Genomic DNA, 10,149 nt, shown 5'->3' on the forward strand with positions numbered 1-10,149 from the left:
CTACGCTAAATACATAAGGTTCGTAAAAACATAAAAAATATTCTATATAGTGTACATATATATATATATATATATATATATATATATATATATATATATATATAGAAAAATGAATGAAAAAACAATTCATTTTTGGACATTCAACAAACACCACAATTACCAAAATGAGAGCTCCATCTATCAACATGTTTCCTTCGCTATCATACTCTTAGCTTTGGCTCTGCAATGGTGGTGACCGCAAACGGCTAGCACCGCATCATCATCATCTCTTGCTACAATGTCTATATCAATGAATCAATGAGAGAAATGTCTATGCACTTTGCATAATCGGCACAACGGTTGTCAGCTTAGGGTTTTTTTTTGGTCCAAAATGTTTTTAAAGACTTGCCAATGAGATGATAGGTCAAGTGGTGAAGGTGTTTGCCTAGGACCAAGAGGTCTTGGGTTCAAAACCTCCCTTGGTGCTTCCTCGACGGCATTGCCTATAGGTGGATAAATAAGCGGCTACATGCGGGCGCCTATGGGCGGTGAAAAATCAATAACTATATGGGAGGATCTTGGGCCAAAGGTCAGTCGTCGAGGGGGGGGAGGGGGGGGAAGGGGGGGAAAAAAACTTGCCATGTACACAGATCCATACAATACGGCACACTACTGTACTATACATTAAAATGTACCTTATAATAAGGTACGTCATACTTATGCAACCTTGTACCGCTCTTCCTAGGGCTTGTGCAAAAGCAATTGGGTCAGTGGGTAGAGCTGGTGTTGGCATAATAGGAGCAATGATAGGAGTAGATGGGGGTGCAACACATGGCATTGTATGAGGATGCATTGTTCTAAACCCTGGTGGGGGTAGATGTACTACATAAGGTATATGTCCTACTGGTGCCCAAGTAGTTGCTTTAATCATGTGGGAATTAGGTGTAGCCGATCTAGCAAGAGTTGGTAGCACACTCACTCTAGGGAAGGGATGCTTCATGGGTGCACTAGAATGAGATGTGACCCCTCTAGGAATGGTAATACTAGATATGCCAGGTGTAGGGGGCTCCATGTGTGAAGTGGTGTTGGCTACCATGGTAACCATGGTCATATGGCTCAAAGGTAATTCTGCGTCAGTCATAGGTGCCATAGTTGGTGGTGTGGTGCTTGCCAAGATGAGGCAATGTACTAGTATTGTCTTGGGTTGGGGTAGCTCTCGGATCTAAGAAGGTGAAGCTCATGCTATTATGCTCTTAAGTCCCTATAGCATGGCCTTGTGGATTAGAAGATGTGGGTTGGTCCATGGTATAGCCAGGTGATACTACAAAAGTAGGATCCATTGGGCTCATAGGAGGTGTTACCATTTCGGTCACTATGGACATTTTTGTTTTGGATATCCCAACTTGCGTCATAGGTCTTTGGATCCTTTCATGTTCAATGAGCCTATATATATAATCACATATACCCTACAAGCATTCCTCCTCTAATGTGGCCCCACATATTGATTGGACAATCCCCTCCTAACTAACACCATAAGCTTGGCCTGTGCGAAATCCACACAAGAGTCTCTATTAATGTGTCATACTCCCAATCATTTGGTAGAAGACGTTGATCCATGATTTGAAAGCCTAGATCTTTCCCCAAGGTAGATGCAATGTTATTGCTTGTGTCAAGATTGTCGGGCACTACTTGCACAGTCTTGGCTTGGGACTCATTTTGGGCATATTGGGTTATTTGAGCTACTAATTGTTGTTGTGTCACTTGCAAAGTATCTTCTTCCTTTGTTTTGGCAGCCTAGATTAGTTCCTCTAGCCATAGAATAAGAATTACCCTGTGACTTACTTCAACTATCGTAACTTGAAAACTGAACTTTATTATAGGAATCCACCGATCTAACCGGCCCATGGGTTAGCCAACCGCCCAACCACTGTATTGGTGGGATCTCACTTTATAAAAATTAGTTGTGTTTTATCCTGGGTACTAGGGAAAAGAGTTCCCATGCCCCCTAGCTGCCACTCATGCAAAAATATAAAATAGACACCACTTTACGCACCCAATATGAAATTGCCTTTTCTCAGATTCAACTATTTTCAAGACAGAACTGCAATAAAACCACAGTGTTTCCATCATAATCCTTAGTATTCCAGTTCCATTGTTTTACAATCAAGTGTCATCCGGACTCTCCGTTAAAGACCAGCTAGTTAACGAAAAAGATCCAATTTCATAGTTTCCAGCTCACTTAAATAAATTTCTCGCCAATCCATGAAGATATCCCTCGACATACGCATGGGTGTCCTTGCAACTACAAGCCCACGCATCGCTTGGTTAGAACCCTCTAGGATCCTCCTTAGGTGTCCTAGCACTTCACTCAGGGACTGCTTCGTCGGCCCTCACCCATCGTACTGGAAGTGCACCATTTTTAACCGTACCGAGGCTGGTCAACACCCTGGCAGGCAGGCTTTGCCCCTCGAGAGACGTCCTTCGATGACTCCCCGCCATCGACTGTTGCAACGTAAACTCTCCTCAGATTAAACAATAAACCAAATGCTTCCTCCAGCATTCTGGCATAAGACAGTCCTTTACAAAAACAGAGTTTCTATGCAAGTAGGATTTTCCCATTGAGTTTGATTTCCTCTCACACGAAAAGCCATTTCATGAGAAAACATCTCTAGTATTGGTTACACAAGAGCCTTTTTTCAAAACCCAGACTTTCTTAATAAAAATCATGAATCTTGTATCTCGGGTGATCCATCCATCAATTACAAACGAATTTCTAACTTATTTCTAAATGATTTCATGTCTTAGGGAAAATTCTCTAAATCAGACAGTTATCCCTTCTTCGTACTACTGAAGAAGAAATGGGAATGGTCACAAGTCTTGGCTTAATTTATAATTTAAGAGATGGGCATGCATCTTACTGACCCACCTTTCTCAAGTGGTCATGGTCTAGTACCGAATTACTTGAATTTATTCCTAAAGATATTTCTCCATTTATCTCATAAAATAACTGTGATTTCTAATCGTAAGGATAAACATCCAATAATATGAAAATTCATTCTTCCTTGGATATAATAGAACTATAAATAATTCTACTCGTCGTCGTGAATAATGGAATTTAACAAGGATATTTCTTTCTCTAAATGATCCTTTAATAAATATGCATACATCATTTTATTAAAATATTCTCATAGAAATATTCTTAAATATTCTCTTCTCCATTTGAACCTAGGCATCAACATGCCATAATTATCTACATAGAAATATGATGAAACATTCTCTTATTGATACCAAAATTAATTATGCATATTCCTATTTTTAGAGATACGATGGAAATTCCTCTTTTGATAAATAAAAATATTCATGTATATACATACCATGAATATAGCTATTTAAAATATAACAAAAATTTCTCTTTTAATATTTAAAATCTTTATGCATAGGATATCATGAAAATTCTTCTTTTTGACATCTAGATATTTATGCATGCACATACTATGAATGTATATTAAAAAATGTAACAAAAATCACTCTTTTAATATTTAAAATGTTTATGCATAGAATATCGTGAAAATTCTTCTTTTTGCATTATTAAATTTATCCATAAACATAATTACATAAAAATATGGTGGGACTTCCTCTTTTAATATAAAAATTCTTTATGCATAAACCTAAGCATAAATATAAGCATAATTGTATCTAAGCATCTTGTTTATTTAAAAAAATATCCAATTATAACTTCCATATGAAAATAAATATATGAATGTTATCCTAAGCTCTCTTTCATTATAAAATTAATAAATATAAAATTTCTTATCATAAAAACAAGCTTAAATAAATTAACCTCATTCTAAACAGGTTAAAAATCATAAAAATGCTTAATCTCCATCTCTAGCTTGTTAGGCTTAGAGTTTTGGGCAAGAAAATGAGATTAGAATTAAGGACTATCCTTCCAAGAAGGATTTAACCATAAAAGTGAGTATTCTTTCAAAAAGAGAGATTACAAATAAAAAACAATACATTTAAGCATAAGAGATTAACATTAATTCATTTAAACAACATAAATCAATAAGGGCATGGTTTTAAGAAGAAACCATAAATTATAATGCTTCCCAAGCATGTAGAGAGGTTGGGAAGAAGATTACGATCCAAGAAGAGAGTAAAACATCATTGTTTTAGGCTTACCCTTGGTTTTGGCTTGATTCTTTAAGGAGATGTGTAGCCCTCAAGGAAGAGGCTTGGCCACCAACAAGTAGAAGAGGGTAATCTCCAAGAGAAGAAGAGGATTAGTGAAGCACCAAAGCTTCACAATGGAAAGGCAAGGTAGAGGGATAATGGAATTACACTACTACAATGAAAATTACACTAGCATGTAAATACACTAAGATATCTATTATTTCCTGAAGCTCAAGATAGTTGATTAAGATTATTATATAATAGGTGAAGGTGATTGAAATTTAATACTATTGCTTTTATTTTTCTATATTTTGTTTAATGTAGTACTTAAATTAGATGTGAAACAAAAGTAGTATAAAATAAATATAGAAAAATTTCTTCATTCATAAAGTCACACACTTAATTACTTAATAACTTACTCGAGTTCAGATTTTTGTAAGGTGTATTAAAATATTTATAGTTTTATAAACATCATGACAACATGATCTTGATTTGTTAAGGTTATTTAAGAATGTTTCTACTATATATTAAAGTATATAAAAGTAGTGTTTTTGGTACCCACACTTGTTGCATTGGTGGAGTTCTTTGAGGAACTTGCATAAGCTTTTGTGGACGGTGTTGTGGAGTATTCTTCTTCCTTGGCCTCCGAGAGCTCCGTTGAGGAAGAGGTTTTGACTGTCGAGGCACCCAAATTTGATTGGCACCTTCATAGTAGCCTTGAGCTACAAGTAGCTGCTTCTCCACCCACATTTTGATACTATTAAGATATCGTGATTGTGGTAGTCTTGGTGGAGTTCTTTTTTGGGTTAGTGTGGAAGGTTTGGGACCCTCCTTGACTTTGGTTGGCGCTGAGGCTGCAAGTTTGATACTCATGGGCATTGTTGATGATGATGAGGTTAGAGTCTCTTGTGGAGTGGCTGTCGATGACAAGGCCTTTGAGCATGTGGTTTTCTCCTTTGGTGAGGTTTGTCGATGAAGATGCATAGGCTCTAAGGTCTTTCCTTTGATTTCCTTGTTAGAGATAGATGTTTTGGCTTTGGAAACTTCTTTAGGAATAGCTGCTGCGAGGTTTTGGCATCGAACTTCGTAGGTGAGGATGGGGTTGAAGGAGTAGATGCTTTATCGGAGTCGATCGTTTTGACGCAGATGGTAGGTCATTGTGTAGAGGAGCTTTTGTGGTGGAAGAGGCCTGTATCCTTTTGCATTCAGCATCATAGAAATCCATTAAAATTGGATCCTCTTCCTTGCAGTATGGTATTGTCAACTTTTTGTCGTTGACCATCATGACTCTATCGCTAGCAAAGCAGAGTGGTGCTTGGGCATCAACAGTCCATTTATGCCCCCCCCTAGATCAAATCTGCTTGCAACACATAATCAAATCTGCTTGTAACACATAATCAACACATAATCAAATCTGCTTGCAACACATAATCAACCACCACAAAAAACTTGCAAGTAAGGGGGTTAGTTTCAATATACATTGTATGTTCAAAATACCCCAAACATGGCATGTTCAAGTCTTGTGTAAAGGTAATCCTTTCAGGATGTGCCATGAGTATTGGTTGACCTAACAATTCCCATAGCTCGAGGGTCATGAGATTGTGTTCTCGTGTTGGATAAAGCTATGCTTGAGATGTGGTGATTTTACTTACAATTTCCAATCCAACCAGAATCCTAGGGATCTTTTCAATAAGATATGTTGGAAGTTCCAGCTCATGTGAGGTTTCTTCCTCCCGTAATAGCAATTTTACATTGCTTGCAGGAGTGTTCAAGGTGACTGTTTGCATAGATTTATCTATTGAATACAACAATTCACTTATCCAAGTTCCGCCAAGGATGACATCATACTCAAGGGAATTTAGGGTAACATGGAATGTAAATTTCATATCGCCATCGATTGTTTGAGTAATGTATCTAAAGTAACTTGGAACTTCAATGTTTTGTCCCTTAGCTCCTTGTGCAAGACTATTGCTTGTAGGGATGAGTTTAGGTTATCCCAATGACACCCAAGTGTCTATTGTCACACGATGTTATGACTAGCTCGAGGGATAATCAATGTGTGTTTGCGCTTAACATCATTGCCTGTAGGGAAATCCAACCGTACCATGATAGAATCTTCCAAAGGAACCATGGGTGTTTCGATTATTGTTTCGGCTTTAGATCCCATTTCTGTTTCATACTCCCATTCACTTTCATCCTCATTTTGGCTTTCAACTTTTTAAAGAGTACCTAGTGTTGCATACATTGGCACACTTGGTCCTCTGACAATTCTTAACGAGGTATGTTTGGAAACTTGCGAATGCTTACAATCCTGTTTTATGGAGTTCTTTATGTCTTGGTATAACTCAGGTTGATCCCTTAAAGGTGCAAGTGTTGAGCCCTTAAAGATGCAAGGTTGAGCCCTTAAAGGTGCAAGTGTTGATGTGATGATGGCTTTATCATGAGAGAAGATCATTCCTCCGAATGAGGTTTTGAGAGACTATTTTAATCTTGTAAGGGAATTTTCAAATTCCTCACGTGCTTTCTCAAGCGTATAGTTCGTACAATCTGTTTCAAATGACTCTTCTGTAGAGAGTATGTCTTCCTCTTGAAAGGGGAATCAATACTCATCTAGGCTTTATATTTTGGTTTCTGTTTTAGGATTGGCATTATGAGGCTCAATCACAACCGGTGACCTTGTAGAACATTCAATCAAGCTAAGCATGCTCTCCTGAGCTTGCTTTTTGTGTTCCGCATATGTCATGTGATCATTATTATCCATTTGGGGTGGTTGGGTGGGTTCTAGTTTCTTGATTGGTCTATGTGGTGCATTGAGCGAAGAGTAAGAACTTGTTTCATTAGTGATATACTAGAACTTGTTTCATTCTCTGACTTTCTTTGGTTTGTCAGTTTTTCATTACGTTTACCCATGTGACGAGATCGATTTTTCTTTTGGGTTTTTGTATCCTGTGTGTCGCACATATGGGTGTTGAGGTTTGTGTGGTGGTCTTTGAGGTGGATACTTCTGCATCATGTATAGCTTTTGGCTCTTTTGTGTTTATGTCCCCTTTTGGGTTTATGTCCTCTATAGGCTTCTTTTCCTTGTCTTTTAATTCGACCCTGGTTTCGACAGTTTGTTGTCCTTTGTTTTTCTTTGTTTTAGAAGGTTTTGCTCCTTCTTTTGGGTTCTGTTTTAAAGCATGTTCTTCTACCCATGTTGAGGTGTTGTCTTTTATATTCTTTTTGACTATTTGTCGTGCTGCCTTGGCTTGTAAACATGTAAGCACATTCAATGGCACTGTGGCCAGTCACCATTTTGTACTCTTAAGATGTTAAGAGTTGTATTTTGTAAGACAAGTTGCATTGAAGCAACTCGTCTCAATGCAACTCGTCTTGGGCAATCTTGGAATATGTGTTCAATGCCACATTGTTCACACATTGGTCTCGTAAAGGTGTCAGTGACTATGGGCATAGAAGTATTCCAAACTGTGCAGTCTGCCACCTTGTGAGGTCCACGACAATAGAGACACTGAAGTGTCCGATTAACTGCTTCCTGAGCAGTTTCTACCCTTTGGACTGTTTCTGTTTGGTGCACGGGGGATGGAGGTTTTGGATCCATTGTGGATGAAGCGGGACACTTTTTAGTATCATGGTCAAAGGTTTTACAATATACGCAGTATAGAAGAACATGTGCCTTGTATGCACAATGAGGATTGGGATGATCGTAGTGATTGTACTCAACACAAGGCATTTTGTTTCTCACTTTTAGAGGCATTAAGGATGTCTGGTTTTAAAGGTTTTCATCCTCTCTTAGAGATGTTGGCTATAAGGTTTTAAGCAAGGCTATATAAAATTCTGGGAATGTCAGTTCGAGATCGATCTTTCTTTTGCCATTGCTTCACTTGGTTTAGATGAGGAACACATCGTAGCATGATCATCTTCTAGCATGTTGTCATCATCTAAACGTATTGCTTCTTTACAACGTTGATCAAATGTTTTCGGATTGGATATAATGATCAAGTTGTGTAAGCTGTTATTCTTCAAGCCCATCATGAAACATCTCTTTAATTGAACATCGTTTAATTTTTCCCTTGACTCACAACGTGAGTCCAAGAGTTGTGTAAGCTGTTATTCTTCAAGCCCATCATGAAACATCTCTTTAATTGAACATCGTTTAATTTTTCCCTTGACTCACAACGTGAGTCCAAGAGTTTTATCCTTAGGATAAAATCTCTAATGGATTCATTTGGTTGACGTTCAATTGAATAGAGTTCTGTTATTGCACTCTACCGATCACCTTGTCTGGAAAAGTCTTGTATAAAGGCTGATTTCAAGGTTTTGAAGTTGGTTTTGATCGCCGGCATCAATGCGATGAACCATTGACTAGCTTTTCCCTCTAAGCACAAGTTCAACGCATGTACCTTAGTGGGACAATTGGGATTTCCAAAGACTTCACATATCTGTTTAAACATTTGAATGAATTGAATAGGGTCTGTTATTCCGTCATATTTGCCCATAATTCTGAGATTTTTTTCCCTGTTTCGTAGCATATTTTTTAGGGTGTTCTAAAAGAAATTTTGAAAAACTTTGTATGAGGAAGTTGTAGTATTTTTGGAGTACTACAACTTTGTTTGCTTGAGTCATGCATGATTTTGTCGTTTAAATCCTCAAAAAGTAGCCCAAATATGGCTTATCATCGTTTTTGTGCTATTTTTTTAATACAATTTTTCGTGATTTTTGGGTTGTTTTTTGCCTTGATTTTCGGGTCGAATTTTGAGACTGTTGGTCGAAGACCAAAATGGTCGATTTTGACTTCGAACAACCATGTCCAAAGTCGAAGAGCTCGATGTCAGCTTTCTGATGAGCCCTAGAGCGCCTTCATAGGATATATGGTTTAGGAGATATGGGCCTCCAAACAGGGGTGTTTTCTAGAGGACTCCTTTTCACGTCGAACGGACTTCACAAGTTTTATAACTTTTGAATTTTTTTGAATTTTTTTTAAACGTTTGACTTTTCACACGGTCGAAATTTTGTTCATCGCGGCCGGAATTTTCACGATGGATTTTTCTTCACGATTAGAATTTTGTTCATGGTCAAAATTTTCATGCCGGAATTCACGTTGGAATTTTTTTCACGGTCGGAATTTTGTTCACGAGCGACGAGAATTTTTTTTTCACGGCCCTTTTTTTTGGAGTCTAGTGGAAAATATGAAATTTTCCTTTTCAGGGGGGAATATTTTTTAAATTTTAAAAGAAAAGGAGTATGGACATTTTCCCAAAAAGATAAGTGGGAATAAAAAATTTCAACCTTTTAATGACACCCCTTACACCCCTCATAAATGACCCCCAAAATGGACAATTTTGATAACTCATGAGCATCTACTCATTGAATGCTCATTAGCCTTAATGAGTTATGTAAAAAAGTGATTAAAGATTAATCTAAGATTAATCTTTCCACTAATCTTTCCCTCTTTTACACTAATCAAGGACTCTAATTAACCACTAATCCCTAATTAATTCACACAATTGAGCACATCATTGGATAGAGCAAGGGAATGCTAATCTTTGTGTATCAATAATTTTATAAATTAATCTAAAATAGAAAATTAATTAAACTCTTAATTATAGTCTCCTCTTTAAAGGCAAAATTAAGCAAAGAGAGTCAAATTTCTCCAATTGATGTGATTAGGTGTTTTGATGCATCTAGATGCTCTCAAAACACTCAAAAACAACCATTTCGACTACTTATATGATCCATTTAGACTCCAATTAACATATTTTCTAAATTTTTGGCCTCTTGAATAAGACTAATCACCCTTAATGACAAAAACCAGTCCATTAAGAGAAATTAGTAAAATTCAAGGGTTTTTTGATGGTTTTAAGAAATTTTTGAAAAGATTAAGCCTCTCCTAATACTTGCTAACACTCTATTCTAAACAATTTCAATAATAAATACACAATTAAACTAAAATTAATGATCTTAGTTCTATGTTTAACACTAAAGAGAGCTAACATTCAC

The sequence above is a fragment of the Cibotium barometz genome, chromosome 65 (genome assembly GCF_041138505.1).
Source record: "Cibotium barometz isolate CiBa-2024 chromosome 65, ASM4113850v1, whole genome shotgun sequence".
Lineage (NCBI taxonomy): Eukaryota > Viridiplantae > Streptophyta > Polypodiopsida > Cyatheales > Cibotiaceae > Cibotium > Cibotium barometz.